Genomic DNA, 17,758 nt, shown 5'->3' on the forward strand with positions numbered 1-17,758 from the left:
ACACATAACAAAAGAAGCAAATAATTATTTTGAATAAAACAAGAACTATATTTATTTGTAATAAAATGTCAAAGTATATTAAATAAAGTATCGAATATATTAAAATAATTTCCTTCGAACATTATTGTACGTTATTATTTAAATAATATCGTATAAATTAATATAACAAAAAAATAAAATACAAAATTTTATTCGAATATACCTTTGACCAAGAATTTATTTGGATAATAACAAATCCTGTTTCGTAACATTATAGCAAAGGATCAAAAGTCATCCTATATAGCAAAAATCTTTCAATTATCTAAATAAAATTCCGCCCCAGAACTTGATTCGGAGAACAAAATAATACTTTCCCGCAGTGTCGTTCCGCAGTGAAAGTCCATTACTGAATTCATTTATGGAAACGAAAAACTGTTTCGCCTATCCATCGGCCTATTGTGCGTCGGCCAAGATCCGTTCTCGCGTTGTTGGCCAACAGTCAACTCACGAGAGCCGGCCAAATCAAATTCCGTGGCTTCAAACGCCTCGGTCGAGTGCGTCTTAACACCAATACCTAGAGAATTTCATCCTACTTGCAGTTATTTCGACCGCATATTATCCTCCTCCATATTTTCATAAACATTGAAATCTCGATGAATGCGAATAAAATTAAACTTATCGTAAAAATACACGAGAATCAAACGAATAGTCCAAATATAAATCGATATCACTCGAAACGTCGTCGAATTAATTTCTAACCACCTTTGTATAAAAAGATACGTGTTGTCCAAACAAAATTTATTCCCATCCATAATATTCGTCCAATATTAAATAAAGATCCATCATCGAAGAATATATAAAGATCATAACTCTCCCCCCTTTCGAAGACCGATGGAACGCAGGCCTCCGGTTTTATTGTTCGGACCCCTTCTGATGCCCGTCATGGACACCTGAAACATCTACCCCTCCCCGCCCCTAGAAAGAAGAAATGGCAGCTTCGTCCACGCCGATTTTCCTTCACGATCCACCGCCGGCCCCTCGTGCGGCTGACGTTTCCCTCGAAACGAAAATAGGGAAGAGGGACACACGGTGATCGCTGCGGGGAGGAACGATGCTCGGGGGGGTGGTGGCTGATTTACCCATGGTACGCGTCTGCAGGAGCCGGCTGGAGGGTAAGAGGCGCGGAAAGAGAAGCCCGAGGGAGCGAGGAAAACGTACTAGTGACCCGAATACGTCTCGCTCCGGGGCACAATCTGTGAACATCTTCCCCTGGTAATGCTCTATGCGAATTCCTGTACCGCGATCCCCCGTCTCTCTCTCTCTCTTCCGCGCCTATCTCTTCGTTCGGTTGGATGTATTTGTTATTTTTGTTCTGGGAGGGGAGCGTTGAAGGAAGGGGGGAGAGATAGCGATGGGAACAAGTGGATTGCAAGTAGTACTCGTGACGAACTAGAGCAGCAGGATCTTTTGACGAGTATTTTGAAGAAGTGGAGAATTTTGAATAGACGAGGCGAGAAAGGGGGAATAGAGGCGATGGGCTGGGATGTATTTTTTTTTTTTATGAAAAATTTTCAGAAAAAAGGAACTTGAGTGTTTCAAGGGGAGGAAAAAAAAAGAAGATGCGGGTTTGAGAAATTAGATCAGGGGAGTGAAGGAAGACTTTGAAATAGTTTGAAGGAAAGGAGAGCGAAGAAAATTAAGATTAAGTAGAAAAAATAAATTTAAGAGAGAAATATTTCGATATTTCGAATCTTTTATATTAGATTCGATTTATTTTGTTTAGTTTCAGAAGAACGATTGAGTTCAATTCCATTGCTAAAAGAGGGAAGCACTTGGCATTATTGGGTTGTGACGCGTGAAACGAACAGCTTATTTTCGAAATACTTTAGATTTCTTCTTCCTCCCCTTTTTTTTTGTTTGTGTCTACGGCCAGATTGCGCTTTGATTGGTTCTTTGTTCTCGATGCTTTGCATGAGGATTTTTTTTTTTTTTTTTAGATGAAGTAGTCTTTGGAATCGAGTTTGCGATAGGTTTGCGCTCGTTCGAATAGTAGAGGTGGGTTAATTGTTCGCGAATAGATAAATCGGAAGGGTGAAATGAAACAATTCTATCTAGAATTTTGTTTTTTAACAGTACGTCATCGCAAAAGATTTTTAATTGGATTTTGTTACATTAAGTTGTTTATAAAAGTAATCGATAAATATAATTTCGAGTAATAATTTTATTAATTTTAATTACTTCGTTGATATTATATTATTCGAAGCAAACCACTTCACTATTTTTTCTTCAAGATTCGAAAATTCGAAATACAGGAAAATATTACATATATTTCCATTTATTATCCATAACATTAAAATTCCAAAGAAATCATAAAGAGAAAAAAAAACAAAGGAAAAAAAGACGAACGAAAGAAGATTCCTAAATTTGAAAAGGACGGACGAGTGACTGTTTGTAGAAACAAGAACAAATTCTCCGTAAAAATTGCATAGGGTAACAAATTTAATATCGGCATTCGTGAATAGGTTGTTCCAAGAGAAATAAAAGGGGGGAGGGGTAGTGCGTAGGTAGAAAAATATGGAAAGTGTTGCTGGATGAGTTACGACCGAGGCTTTTCATTCGATGGGAGCGAAAGCTGAGAGAGGAGGGGGTTCGTCGCGCAACAGCGTGAAAAATGCGAAACTTCCCGGTTTTCACGACGAAACGCCAGTGATGCATCGAGCTCTGCCATCGAGGGGACAAATACCACGACAATTTCAAGTGGGATTTTGAAATTCAGCAAAGCAAATACTCATCGCGTCGTAACGAAGATGTATTGGCCGAATAACAAATTTCGAATCGCTACGAGGAGTGTAAAGTTTTTATTATATTTCTAGAAATCTTTCTTTTATTCGTTTCTTTCTGTTTTTTGTTATTAATTTTTTTTTTGGACGAATTTAGAAGAGTAATTTCACATAGACGAGTATCGTGTGTACATAACTAGCTCCTTTGATACTTGTATATATATTTGATTATAAACTAATACATTCAATTTTTATACCAGTAACTTATGCCAATTATCATGATAAATCTATATATATTACTCTGTTAACAATTAATACTTCTTCCTTCTCGAGAAATGTTGCTGGAATTATGATTCTCTTATTCTCTGTTTGACTGTCACGAGGCTATACTACTAACATTTTTTTCGTTATATCGTGCTTATTCGGGATAATGATCGATTACACAAAAGCAATGATATCATAAAATTTGATATATTTTTTGCACCAAGTAAAATAATTATATTACGAAACTTTTTTTTTTTAAAATTTGTATCGTTTTAACTTCTCACTTGTCACGCGAATTTTATTACACTACAGGAAATGGAATTATTTTATTGTTCTGTCAATTCTTATCGTGTAAGGATCAAAATATTCAGCAAATTTATTCGGTGTAATAATTGAAGGAAAACGGAAATCAAGAATTTTTTAACGGAATTCAAATCATCGATCCGAACGTTCATACGATTGTTTCGCCGTATGGAAAATTCAGCAAGTTTCAGCGCAAAGCGATACGAACTTTTATTTATCCGTCAAATTTGTTAGTCTACTTTTTTCTGTGAATCAGTTTGTTCAGCACATTCGGTAAACTCGGATCGTAGAAATTTATTGACGTTGTACTTGTTACACGACCAAGCGCAAAGCTCGGAAGAGAGTAAAATTTATCGACTTGTTCAATTGAACGAATAAAAATACTTTGGCTAGATGTTTCACAGTTCTGTTTTTTCTCTCTTTCCCTTTCTCCAACTTTACAAACTGTGGAGGATGTGATAAATATTGTTAATCATTTCCATAACTTCTTTTTTCACAATTAACATTATTACAGAAACTACAAGAAGATTTCGAGAATCCTTAAAATATAAATGAACAAGATCTTAAAGTATACTTTCAACTAATGATTTTATTATCTCACTTTGAATTAATTGCAGTGTTTTTTAAGAAGATATTTTTAAGAAGATATTTATAAATAGAAAAATCTGAAACTCTTCTTTCAAGAGAATTAAAATTTTATCAATTCTTATACAAGAAATTTTTATACATATATGCGATTATTATATATTTTTTAATCATTTTTAATCATTCGCTCACGTATTTTTCAGCAGAGCAAACGAGATAGTAGTTTTACAAGTATCGTGAAAGATTTATTTTTGAAAAAAAGAAAGAAAGAAAAAAAAGTATCTTACAACTGGCATGTCCAAGATTTTTCGCGTTGCTTTTTCTTTTACCGTGTGTTTTTACAGAAAATGATGAATTTGCGCTAAGAAACCGTTTACTTCGCCGAGTTGGCAAGTCGTAAGCTGTCTTCAAAAGAAAACGTTTAATTACCACTGAGCAGCGGCTGAAAGTTTTGTTAAAGCGTTTTCAGAGTTTTAACGAATAAATGGAGAATTTTTCATCAAGCACTATGCAGCCGGCATTTGTAATTTAAATTCGAGAAAAAAAGAAGAAAGAAAAGAAAAAAAGGAAGAAGGAAAAAAATTGGAGAATGAAGTTAGCCCTTTGAAACATTGAAACATTGCTATAGACGACTTTTTTTTTTAAAAACGCAATAAAAATTTATATAAAGAAAAAAACTCCGAGCCAAATGTCAATTACTATTTTGCCAATTTTATATATCGTTTTTAATATCATGCAATACAGATTCGAGTATTATCGAGAAATATTACTTGTTTTCAAAACGCATTGAAATTCGTATATTTTATTCCAATTTTGTACGTTATAACGACTTCGAACATTAAATATATTTTTGCACACAATCTGTACACACGTTCAATATATTTCTGCGCGTTTCCAACAATTGGCCAAAAAACGAATTAAATTTAATAGCAGATTAATAGAAAATAAATATAGAATTGGGCGAGATTCTTATTTATTATCTACGAATTGAATTCGTATAATTTGTGAACGGCAAATAAATTAGCAGGGCAATAAAACACGTATATAAGTGCATAATTAAATCGGCGCTCGTTTTATAATTAAACGGGACAAGTTTCGCCTCGTAGAGAATTATTTCCCCTTCCTCGCTTTTATTCTAAAGTTTTCATCTTTACGTTTATCTTTCAACACCTCTATAACTTTAATTAACGAGATTAAAATTCAACATTTGTATCTGCTGCTTGTTTATCGTTAAAAGTTATTCAAATGATGGCGACCAGATGAAAATAACTTGGAAGTTTTAAATTCGAGCTGTAAAGAGTACGGATTTATCTTCATCTAAGAGAAAGGATTGATAAATAAACATTTAAGATTCTCTTCGATCCTTGAAGAATCTAAATCTTAAATATAGTCGATGAAAAAGAAAACTCGGAGTAACTTTCTTTTTATAAATATTTTAAACGAAACGAATTTAAATTTTGATTATTGAGGATTGAACTGATTAAAGAACAATTTAATCCAAATATTGATTATTAAAGATTCCCTTAAAGACTGAAAATAATGTTTATTTATTAATCTTTCTGATAAAAAAAGACATCCCTCTAGAATATTAATGTATGCTTTCTTTTCATTGATAACTGAATCTAAAACAATGGTTCTTGAATAACTTTTTCTTTTTTTAAACATGATATAATTTTTTCAAACTTCCAATTATAAATCTTATGTTACGTAAGGACGTCAAAATAACTTGTGCAAAGTGAATTGGATACTGGAAAAAAAAAATACAAATTAATTTAATTTCAACAACTTTTCATCTTCGTCTATCCCTAAAAGGCAGATAACCGTCATGGTTTCAAACAATTCAACAGCGACGCGGTTGAAATTCGACGTTTTTCGACGATGCAATTACTTTCTCGCGCGATTGGGCGTCGATTCTAAATGGAACAACGAAAAAAAAAAAAAAATCGCCGGGGAAAAAATATATATACATATCTCGGAATAAAATATATCTCACGCATCGATACCGAAATAGCCATTGGTATACCACGCGTCATCTTTTTCCTCTTTTCCAATCAAATCGGGAGCTGGAATCGTTAAGGATCCTCGAACACGAGGAGGAACGATACGCGATCGAATGGATAACCGACGAGAAAAGCTGTGAAAAAAAAATTCGCAAATTAATCGGACATTGAAGCTCGATGTCTGAAATTCTGTATATCGAAATCATGCCTGGAATCATTCCTTTCTATCCGTACGATTCTTTGCAGTCGTATCGATTACAGTTACGTAAAATATAAGATTCGAATTTGCCTAATTTCATCAGGAAGAATATTTTTCAACATCTTTGCACCCTTTGCAATCCATTTATATTATTTATCTATAAAAAAGGGGGGAGTAATACTTGTGGAAGGGAAATACTTCTGGAATCGAACGGATGCAAAATATATGCGAGCGTGGGTCGATGCATATTCGGTTGGATACGCGTCGACAGATAAATTCGGCCGATGGATAATACGTGCCTATAATTCTGATGGATAGGAAGAACGGGCGCTAGTGATTCATTCTGAATTTCCGCGAATCCTGTGGCTACCTGTTTTTGGCGAACGGAAGTCATCACGCGCGCGCTCACGAAAGATATACGACGGGAGCGGCAGTGTTTCCGGCTCGACTGAACCACTTTATAACGATGTCGTTCTAATAGTCAAAGAACGATGCGTCTATGATGCGTCTTCGAAGGGATCATAAAAGATTTACTTTCGATGAATTATTTTAATAAACGTTGGAAATGCCTTTTCACGTTTTAAATTGATCTTGACAAAATTATAAAAGTGGTTTATATATATATATATAATCGTATATAATTGGAAAAGTAGGATAAAATATGAATAATAACGAATAATTTTTATTTCTATTCTATATGAATAAAATTATTCAACGAAAAAGAGACACGACTTGTCTCGTTAAAGTGAAAAAAGAGACGCGAATTTAACCGATCTTTTTTCAAATCAAGTTTTATTACGATTTTTAGTATCGACGCACAATTTTGCAACTGTATTATTTTTCTATGAATGCAAAGAGGTTAATGATCAAACGGGTTAATAATCGTGGAAAGATGGACGATCGTACTTTGAACCAGGCGCAATTATCGTATTTTTCTCGGGGCCATGGGCGGGTTCGAAATGGAGAGCAAAAATAGCGATATCCAGGGGGCAAACTGCGGCCACCGCATATATGTTTAACGAGTATACGGGTAAAATTTCGCGCGTAAATCAAAACACGTCCAGGTTACTGCTATCCGCAATGGCTTCTTCCCTCTCACGTTTCCTATATCTCTCCCATCTCAAAACATTGCTGGCAACCCTTCTCGTTTTCCTCGTATCTCACACGAGTTATACCGCACGTTGAATGTTGGTTAACTAGACGAGCGGAATTCTTGGAATCAGAGTGGAATAATCCAAGCCGATTGACGTAATAAAACAATTGGAATTACCTTATCTTATCTCCTTTTAATCGCACGCTTCGATCGAATCCATAAATTTAGAATGATATTCGATGTCTATTATTCTTGTACGATAGACAATTTTGATAGAAGTTTAAAATTATATATAAAAAGCTTTGTTCAATCGAAATAAAATAGTTCATTTTTTTTTAATCTTAAAAATTATTATAAATTCATCATTTATTTTGAAGCGATGAAAGATATTCTCTGACCGAAAACATTTTTTTTTTTCCTTTTGCGAAAGAAGTTTGTAAAGTACAAAACGTAACGATTAAGAAACTAGTTGAAAGTGTCACGGTGACAAATTTTATGCGTGTTTGAGAAAGAATTAACAGCTCAAGTTTTGATAGAACTTGCGGGAACAGAGATAAATCATAGAAGAGCACGCGGAGGAGTGAGAAACGGTGGTGAATGATTAAAAATTCTCCACGTAAGTACGTACATAAAACTGACTATCATCTGAAACATAACCTCTCGAGCGGTAAATTTTTTCAGGTAAACGGCGGATCATGCGGATACATGATGGAAAAATTTGACTTAGGTATACACATGTTTAATTATTAATCTAATCTTTCTTCTATTCGATTTCTATTTCACGAAACATTTTACAATAACTATTATATACAGTATAAACTATCTAATCATATATATACTCAACTCATATTGAACGTTATACGTATAATTATATACGATTCAACGGATATTAAAAAATTAATTACAATAACAACGATCTTATTTCAAATTGAAAAGATACGCTTTAAATATTTTCCCGTATGACGATCAGTGTAATCAATGAAACCACCAGAAAAAAAAAAGAAAAAAAGAGATTATCGTTCCAAAATATTTCACGTGTCGCACTTAACATACCGCGGTACGTTCTTCTTGTATTCAAGCACGCGGAGGCACGCTTGCCAACACGTCAGAGGGTGGAATCCGGTGAAAAAGGCGATGAAGAACGGAGCAGGTGTTATGTTTATCCGGATAGAATGCGCAGCCACGTGCAAAAACCGTGGTGGAAAGGTCCTCCAGATTAATCTACCAGTCACGAGGGGAGAGGGGAAGCGGAGCTTGCTTGCGACCTAATTCCAACGCTCGAGCGGCCCAATCAAAAATAATTTTACGAGTTGAGGAGGAGTCGTTAGCGATACAACCGAGTATCGGACTTGGCAGCGTTGCGACTCTTTCTATGAATTGTGTACGATAGAGTGATGGGAAACGAGTTATATTGCAAGTAGATTTCAACGTAACTGGAAAAGTTTTGTTACTTCGTGATTTTGAAAAAAAAAAAAAAAGGAAAAATACGTTTAAATTGAATTGAATGTGAACTCGATATATTTTCGCAAGTACGTAGAATATTGTGATTGAATTTTTGTGCAATGTATCGAGATGGAACCAAGCGTGAAACATTGAAAGTGGATTTATTTTAGATAGATTTAAGATATTTGTAAGTGAAATGATGATTATTATTATTGATGAATGACGTTACTTTTTATTTTCACAGCTTTTAAAGTAGATATATCTAAAAAAATTGCTAATACGTCTTTTGAGGAAAATAATTTTTTTTCTTTTAAAATAATAATTGAATACATTATGAATTTTATATTAAAAAAAAATTAAAATACACGAAATTATAAAATATATTTCTTATTGTTTTTTTATATTTTACGAAAATCAAAGATGTTTACGCGAAATATTTATTTCTTTTCTGCTAATTAAACAGTCTAAAAAATTTCTTTCTCTCTTACGTAGAAAAATAAAGAAACAAGAGAATTCACGGTATGAAATTAACTTTATTCTCTGAATAAATTTTACACGTTGCTCAGGGAAGGAAGCACGAATAAGAATTTCTGAATTTTTTTTTAAAAAGATCAAAGAAACTTAACATTTAAAAGATAGAAAAAACAAAAAAAAATGTTCATGTTTGTACAATAATTAAGAAAAGTTAATTTTACGAGTAACGAAATGTTTAAATAAGTTTTGCTTTCTATTATTTTTAAAAATAATTTTTAGAAATGAATTTAATTTTATTTGTCAATCATAGAAGAAATTAATATTCGAAAAAAAAATATTCGATCTCTGAAATTACAAAAATTCCAAAAAATTTAATCAGGAATACGTACGAATTGAAATTTGGGAGAAGACGAAATAATTTTGCTACTATTAACATTAACGAGTAAAATCGATAAATCGATTCGTTTGCAATTATTAAGTACATTGGCATGACCTTAATATGAGTTTTCAATTGAACGATTTAATTAACCAATACAGACAAGCGATTTATTTTTAATCGTTTTTGCTCTTTTAATAACAGTTCAAAAAATAAACCGTCACAATAGCAGTTAAATATTTTATTGTAAAACAAAAAAAAAAAACATATGAAATATATACAATGCAAAAATCAAGCAAAGGAAATTTCAATTTGAAGTAACATTATTATTTTACTTTTCTAAATATAACTAAAAATTTAAATTAGTCCTCTATAATATATTCATTTGATTATCAATTTATTTTTATCTAAAAGAAACCATCTAAAAATTATTTGAAAAATCCACGAAAAAACAAAGAATTCAAAATAAAAATTAAACGAATATATAAAAAAAAAATATTAAATAAATTATCACATTACATTACAGAGATCATTTATTAATTAAATTAGAGTGCTTCACGATATTATATATTATATTTTTATCGAATATATATTATATTTTTGTATATATTCTTGTTAAATTTCATTCAAATTGGGAAAGCACGTCTCATCAGATAAAAGAATAATATCTAACCCTGTTTACCGATCTTGGGAATGTTGCCTCGTAAAATTTATTATACGAAGGCGTAATCGGTTTAACAACATTTCAACCCTTTTTTCAACCGACTGTTCTCCGTCCTTTTTTTTTTCTAGAGAGTCACGTGGAAAAAAGAAGTTGTAATTAATGAATTTCACGATGAACATTTTTTTTTCCTCCATGGTCGTAGCAAAAACCACCTGTAATTTCACGTGAAAAGAGTTACATACACCGCAGTTAATTTAACGTCGCGCTTTATGGCCTCGCATTTATGTCGCGCCAAGTTTCGCCTCGAGATGGAATAGTAAAGTTGTGACGGTCGGAGCGGCCGAGGAAGGAAATTTTATAGGAAAAGAGTAGAGAAAGTCTGGGTGAAAACTGTTCGTTAAAGCTTGAAGATGAAAATTCGATATATTTTTTTAACTCTAATTATCGAAATTATATGCAGAATGACCTAATTTGGCTTGTAATCTGATCTGTTCAATTATGTGTAAGAAATGTAATAATGGATAATAAAAAGAAAAAGTAACGAAAATGGTATAAAAAAAAAAATAATAAGAGAAAATTAGTTACATTGAATGATGCTAATTTGTATAGTGATTCTAATGCTAGTTGTTTTATTCCACTTGTCAAATCAATATGACTTAATTCACCGAAAGAAAACAAATGAAGTAAAATAGTTAAAAATTGTCGTGATTAGACAAATAGATTAAAAACAAATTCTTTTTTTTTTTTAATTTTGTACGCCAAGATAATTATTAGAATATTGGTATTCTTCGTTTCCAATCATTTATTCCCGAAGATAATCCAAATTATTTCGAGATTAAATTCATTCTAGTGAAAAAAAATGCGGTCGGATAACTTTAGAATTTTCAATAGAAATTTTATTTCTCCCAGTTATTTTACGACGACGCAATATTTCTTTACACTGGTTTCAGATTCAAGCAATTATAGATGAAAAGGTGCACTAGTGTTCTGCAAAATGCTTTAAAAATTTTGTAATTTTAAGCGGATTGTTCAAAAGAATCGAATATATATATAAAATAAAAAAAACATATGATTCCAGTTACTATATCGTGGAGTTTAAAAAACTGAACTTCCACAAAAATGAACAACCTTTCATTTTTTAATATCGGACAAAAAAATATATAAATTGTACGATGGATAGAAAAAATAAAAAATTAATAATTTTATAATAATTCTGATTAGAAAAATTATAAAATGAAATATTTCATCTCGCTTTATCATTCGAAATATTTAGTTTAAAAAAATGGCTTAAAAATGTACATCTCAATCAGAATAACAAAACCAAATATAAACACTTTTTACCTTTTGCACAATATTATAAAATATTATAAAAGAAAACCTGTTATTCACTTCACTATGTCTTTTTTTAAATCTCTCTCTCTCTTTTGGAAAAAAAGAAAAAGAACGATCGCAAGATTCTTCATCGAGACGATAAAGAATTACAACGACAAGAGTGGGAGATTCTCGTTCGAATCGAATGAAAACTAAATTGTGTGACTCTCCTATTTTCCTCTCTGCCCCTCTTTCTCCCCTTCGACTTCCCTCCCTCCCTCCCTCACCTCTTCTTTCTTTTTTTAATTATGCGAATGGACGCGTTCCACAGCCAGAGGAACGATGCACACCGTCTCTCTTTTTGCGATCACCAAGCTGGCTGATGACCGCGAAAACCCGACCGGCTCACTGTTGCCAGCTTCAATGCGGACCTTTACCACTGCGAGAGGAGTAGAGGAGAGCAGAGCGCCTCGGTCACTGCAGTTCTGCGCATCGACTGCACTCCGAGAGATGATCACCGGTAATAGGCGCATTCGCTCGCGTGTTTCCGCCATCAACCCGCGTTTTCGCTTTTTTTTCCTTTTCCTCCTCTCCTTTTCAAGCGGTGAATAGGCGGCACAGACGGTTATGCGCTAATGTCTTTCGCAATGGGGGGAGAGTTATGCGTGTAACTCACTGCCAAGATACAATTCACGATTCCGCGGTTACTCTTGCCTTTGTTCGAGGCTGAACTGAGATTAGGGGCGGATTTTTTGGATTCGATCGTTTAAAATATGAAACGAGGTTTAAAATGATTCTTTTTCTTTCTTTTTTTTTTCTTGGCTAAAATTTTTGCGAATTATAAAGGAAAATATAAAGGAAAATAATTGGAAAATATATATCATAGGAAATTTGAATGTAATTATATCTATAAAATATCGAGAAAAATATTTTCTAAAGGTACGTTTTGTTAATCGATGAAAGATTGAACGTATCGAATGAAATTATATTTTTCCCAAAAAGAGATATTATTATGTAGCAAAAATTGATTTACGAAAACGTATTTTTATTTTAATTTTTTATTTTAGTATAAATTCACGTTAAACGAATCTCGTATTTTCATTTTCAATTTTCAATTTATAATTTTTTCATCGAACATTTTTTTTAAATCTTATAAAGTGTATTCTTTGTTAATTTTTCTACTTCGATTGTACAAAACTTAACTTATTATGAGAGAATGAAACATCTCGCGTATTTTATCTTCTTTTGTAAGCAACGTCGCTCACAATTTCACTTCGCTCTTCGTGATAGATCTTCCTTCATCATCGAGCGAAGCAAGGCCATTAGAACGTTACAAAAGCTTATCTGCGAAGCAGGTTACCTCGACTACAAGCTGCATTCGATCTCCCTTTCAACGGCTCGATATCTCCATACCAGTCGAATAACTCGAGCTACGCTTACACCGGAAACTGCAAATGGACCGACATTACTGGATACCGGATGAAATATCGAACGGCTTCTCCACCATCGTCCCGATCGAGAAGGATCGTACACCAATGTCTGCAATTATGAATTTTATGGTTCTTTGTATTGCTCTTCTCCTTCGGGCGCTGGATGGATTTCGATTGTTGGCAATATTAAGATGATTTGTGCGAGCCGTAAGATTTTTATTTTCACCTTTTATATTATTTCTTGTTCAGATTATCAATATTTTCATCATTATAATTATAATTATAATAAGGAAACGAGAAATACAATTTTTCGTCTTCGTAGAAGAAACTTCGTAGTATTGTAAGAAAATAATAAAATATTTTTGTTTGAGAAAATTCAAGCATCATTTTGGAATTTTTCGAGATTATATTATAATTACATTCTTACGTTCTTCTTCGGATTTTCTCGAGTAATAGAGAGAAGAAATGGCGGGTTCGAAATTGGGATAAGAAATCCTCTCTCTCGATGGGCGGAGGCTCGGAAATGTAGATCAACTCTGAGAACCATTTCAAACAGTTTTTGCGAATGGCCGAGCATGCTGTCGGAACAAACATGACATATATATCTTTGTTCGTCCTCCAAGATGAGAGGTACGTAATCCTGTTTTGTTAGGTGGGTTTAACCGATAGGTTTATTGTATAATGAATGTCGTTTCAGAAATAAATTTTTAACGAAAGTATACAAATTATGACACGATCATAATTATGTATTATAGCTATTTTAATATCAATTATTTTATTATATTAAAATAAAAATTTCTAATCGGAAAGGGAATCAATCAATACTTATATTTTCGTTTATCGAGATATCCGATATATTTGTACAATTTAAACATTGATTTATTTATTTGAAAAATAACGATTATCTTATTATATTATTATAAAAAAAAGGATTTTGAAGTTTGATTCGTTTTCTTTGAATAATATAATTTTGTTTTGAAAATCTTTTTCAAAATTTTAGAGAGATATTTTTACGTGAATGTTCTCATTTGAATTTATTTTCGTATGTCGTGTGTAAACATATTTACAAGTTCAGATTTTCGATGTAAATATTTTGCCCAGTAAATTAAACGTTAATTATCTTTTGTTGCACGATGCTATATGCTAAAGTTCAAATTATCCTATTTATTATTTGTTTAACAAAAATTCTTGTAAAAGGGAATTTAAAATAACGTGGAAGAAAATTTCCTCAAAATTATTGTATCATTCTGTTATTTGTTCGATTACGATTGTCTGGCATTACTTGTCCGATAGTGATTTATTTTATTTCTACAATTTATTATCTTGTGCTGTTTATCTTATCCTATCATGTCTACATTCATTTCTCTTCATTATTCTTATTTTTATACTATTTGTTTGTCGAATAACAAATCTTTTTTTATATAAAAAAATGATTGTCACTACTTTCTCACGTTCACCTATAATATTTCTCAAACTATAATTCCAAAAAGCTTATCTCCTAACTCGTGTGAGAAAAACACCTTCTATTAAATTTTAATCTAATCCTCCAGTTTCCTTAAGTTAATGATATTCTCATCCTTATTTTCTCCTTACTTTCTTAATTAACTTCTTCTTGCAAATTTTTCTTCCTGCAAAAAAAATAAACTCGAAATAACGGCGTAATTGATTTGTCTGTCATGCTTGTCCCCGAGACTCGTTGTTTCGCAGCCAGTAGTAATAGAGTCGATGTAATCAGACCCGGGCCGTTCGGGTAAGTGGGCAAGGATTAGTTGTCCGGTTAGCAGTAATGGACTTTCCATACTCAGGCGTAGCAGCCAAGGAAATTAATGACCGTTTTACGGGGAAGTAGACGTTGAGGAAACCTTGGAAATTCGGGTATCGTTCAGAAACTTCTTCATGAGCCTCGGTTATCAATAGTTTCCAACTTTTTCAGAAACTTTAATTCCTCCTTTCTTCTTCTTTTTTTTTCTTTCTAGAACTATATAATATTTCATCCACTCTAACTCAAACTTTTAATTTTTATTGGTCAACCCTGATGACGATCAAATTCTCTTTTTGCATTAACTTGGCCGCGATAAGACAGAGAAAGAGGGTAATGGCGGTCGCTTAACCTTCAGGCTAGTAATAACGCGACTTTTTATTATGCGTGGTATCAATGCCGAGGCAAGGTCAATTCGATATATAGAATCTCGAGACATATATAATACGTAACATAACTTATTTTATTACTGCATAATAATTAACGAGCAAATTTTATTTCCATAATTAAATAAATTTGATTTCATCTTTTTTTCTATCGATCGATATCACAATTCTATAAACAAGAATACTCGTAAAATCAAAAGGAAAAGCTTTCTCTCTCTCTCTCTCGCATTACAAATGTTGCATTAAAGAAACATTAAAGAATATGAAGAAGCTTGACCCTGCCGAAACTTCGCGCACGATCCTCTCCCGCGCGAGCCAGGAGTACAGGTTTTACATATGCACGCCTGTGTGCGCCAGGCGTATATCTTCTCCGCTCTCGCCTCGAAGGCGAGGAAGGTCGGGGTGTTTTGCAACAGAGTGTTTCACGCCGGCATAGCATTAGAGAACTACGTGTATCCCACGGCACTGGGGTGAAATAGTCTCTCGCCGGTGTGATGAAGATAGTTCCGAGGGAGAGAGAGGGGACCGGTGGATGAACTCGAGATATGGAGAGAGGAAGAGCGACAGGAGTGATGTAAAGACACGAAACAGGAGGACGGATGAAGGCGTCTGAGGAAAGTGGAAAGTGGAATGTGGACGAGGCAACAGGGATTCGAAAATAGGAGGAAAAAGCGAGGGACAGGGACGAATGAAATAGACAAGAGGAATAATTCCAAAAGTGAAATTGGTATTATTACCCGATTGTTCTTATTTTGTACTCCTTGTATGCCAAATGATTGATCTTATGAAAATTATTAATATATTTCTGAAATAACGTATGATATATTTATATATTTCTTGTGGATCTCACTTATTCGATTATTTTTATTGTACAAGTCGATAAGAAGGAATAAAAAGAAATAAAGGATTGTTCTAAATTCTCCTTTGTCCGACTATTGTTATTTTATACTCCTTGTATGACTTATGGAACTATTAATATATTTCTGAAATAACCTGTACCGACCTACAAGTTAAAAAGTAATGATATTATTTCGATTTAAGAGCTAAAATAGATCACTTTTTAAAACAAATCCGTGACCTCTCGTGTTCTTTGTGACAATAGAATCGGAAACATCAGACTTATACACTGAGAATGCAATTATCCAGCGTGTGCGATCTTGTGATTTATCTCTTTCGCTTTTCAGTTCCTTCTCGAGGTGAAAAAAAAAAAACTAACTCTACATCAGCTTATTTCCTGTCCTATCTTCCCTTAGCCAATTCAAAGTTTTCGCGTGTTCGCTAAACGAATGGACGAAAGTCAATTTGATCTCTTTTGCGCGTCCCGCTTTTAACCTATCAACTTTCCGTTTTTTTCCCCATTGTTCCAATACCACGATGAAAACTCCTTCTGCCAGGTTGATTTTCTCTCTCTCTCTCTTTTTCTCATTCCATTGGAACGATACGCTTTTTTTTTTATCTTTCTGTGATCTGTAGAATTGATCTTTTATTCCTGGTTTGGGAATAATAGTTCGTGATAACAGAGAGAAGTTGTTAGAATATTTTTTCATATAACAAAATAATCCTTTATCAGAATCTTTGATAATAGATATATATTTTATCATTACGTTTTATCTCTATCAAAAGAATAAAAAGTCGAGGAAAAAATCTTTCGAAAAAAGTCCATCACTGTCTTACCACGAGTGCGTTATTCTACTTGTTTGACGGACAAATGCTAATCCATACTACTCGAGCATTTTATTATTACTGGTTCAACTGCTTTACTTCACTTCTCTGATGAATGATTGATCTATATTACTTGTACACGCTGAGAAAATACTGATCCATATATTTTTGATAATTGATCGATTCAATTGTGATTCGTCCGAGATATTTGATCGATCTGCATCATCCTCTCGATAAGTAACCGATCTATAGATCTGATTCTTCTAATAAATATATATTTTTCAATTAAAACAGGCAAGTAAAATTCATAAATCCGTGTTTATAGAAATTCGAGGAACAGCAGATTCTAGTTTCCAGATCTGTCGAAACTAAAAATCATGGAGTGGTTCCATTTTGCCTATAAATCGTCCTTATTGCCACCTCTCTGGCAAGACATGGAGAGTGTACCGAGGGAAAAGGATGAAAGCAGTTTTATGAATCGTGCTGGTCACCATCGAGTTTATTCCCTCGCTATAGAATAGAAAATGCACGAGTTATGCGCTTTAATAAATTTCCCGGAAAGAAGACGAACGATAAATCCGGTGACCAATTGTAGAATTCAACGAGCTGTGAAACCTCGAGCGTCACATCTCTTTCGAACATGCTTCAACATACCATTTCCATTTTCGCGAGGCTCGATCGAAGCAGAAGGTAATCGAAAGTTAAAAGCGGAAGCAATGATATTCTAATTTTAGAATTTTATAATATTAAAAGAAATATACATAAAGGATTTTTTTCCCTTGGAACACAATATATCCGAATTGTTTGTTATTTTAAAAATCATGATCTATTAAGTTTTTTTAAATCGGTTTCTTTATTTATTTCTGTAATTTATTTATCGTAGTATTGTGGTATTTTTCTAAATGATTTTGTTTTACTAGATTGAAAAAAATTGAGGTATGAAAAAGAATAAATCTAAATTTAAATATCAGAAAATTGATTTTGAAAAATAAAAATTCTATTTAAATCACGGAACAAAAAAAAATATATTTATATTCTCCAAATAAAATA

The 17,758-nt window shown here is 33.0% G+C and overlaps 2 long non-coding RNA genes across 2 annotated transcripts in view; one reads left to right on the forward strand and one right to left on the reverse strand.

Annotated features, from left to right (window-relative positions):
• The window catches only part of LOC133667338 (uncharacterized), a 47,377-nt gene that overhangs the window by 9,708 nt on the left and 19,911 nt on the right, over positions 1–17,758 (reverse strand). The window lies entirely within an intron of this gene.
• Positions 7,403–9,335, forward strand: LOC114576791 (uncharacterized). The gene is made up of 3 exons (XR_003696220.2): positions 7,403–7,819; positions 7,885–7,930; positions 8,283–9,335. It is a non-coding gene; the product is annotated as an uncharacterized LOC114576791 (long non-coding RNA).

The sequence above is a fragment of the Apis cerana genome, linkage group LG14 (assembly GCF_029169275.1).
Source record: "Apis cerana isolate GH-2021 linkage group LG14, AcerK_1.0, whole genome shotgun sequence".
Classification (NCBI taxonomy): domain Eukaryota; kingdom Metazoa; phylum Arthropoda; class Insecta; order Hymenoptera; family Apidae; genus Apis; species Apis cerana.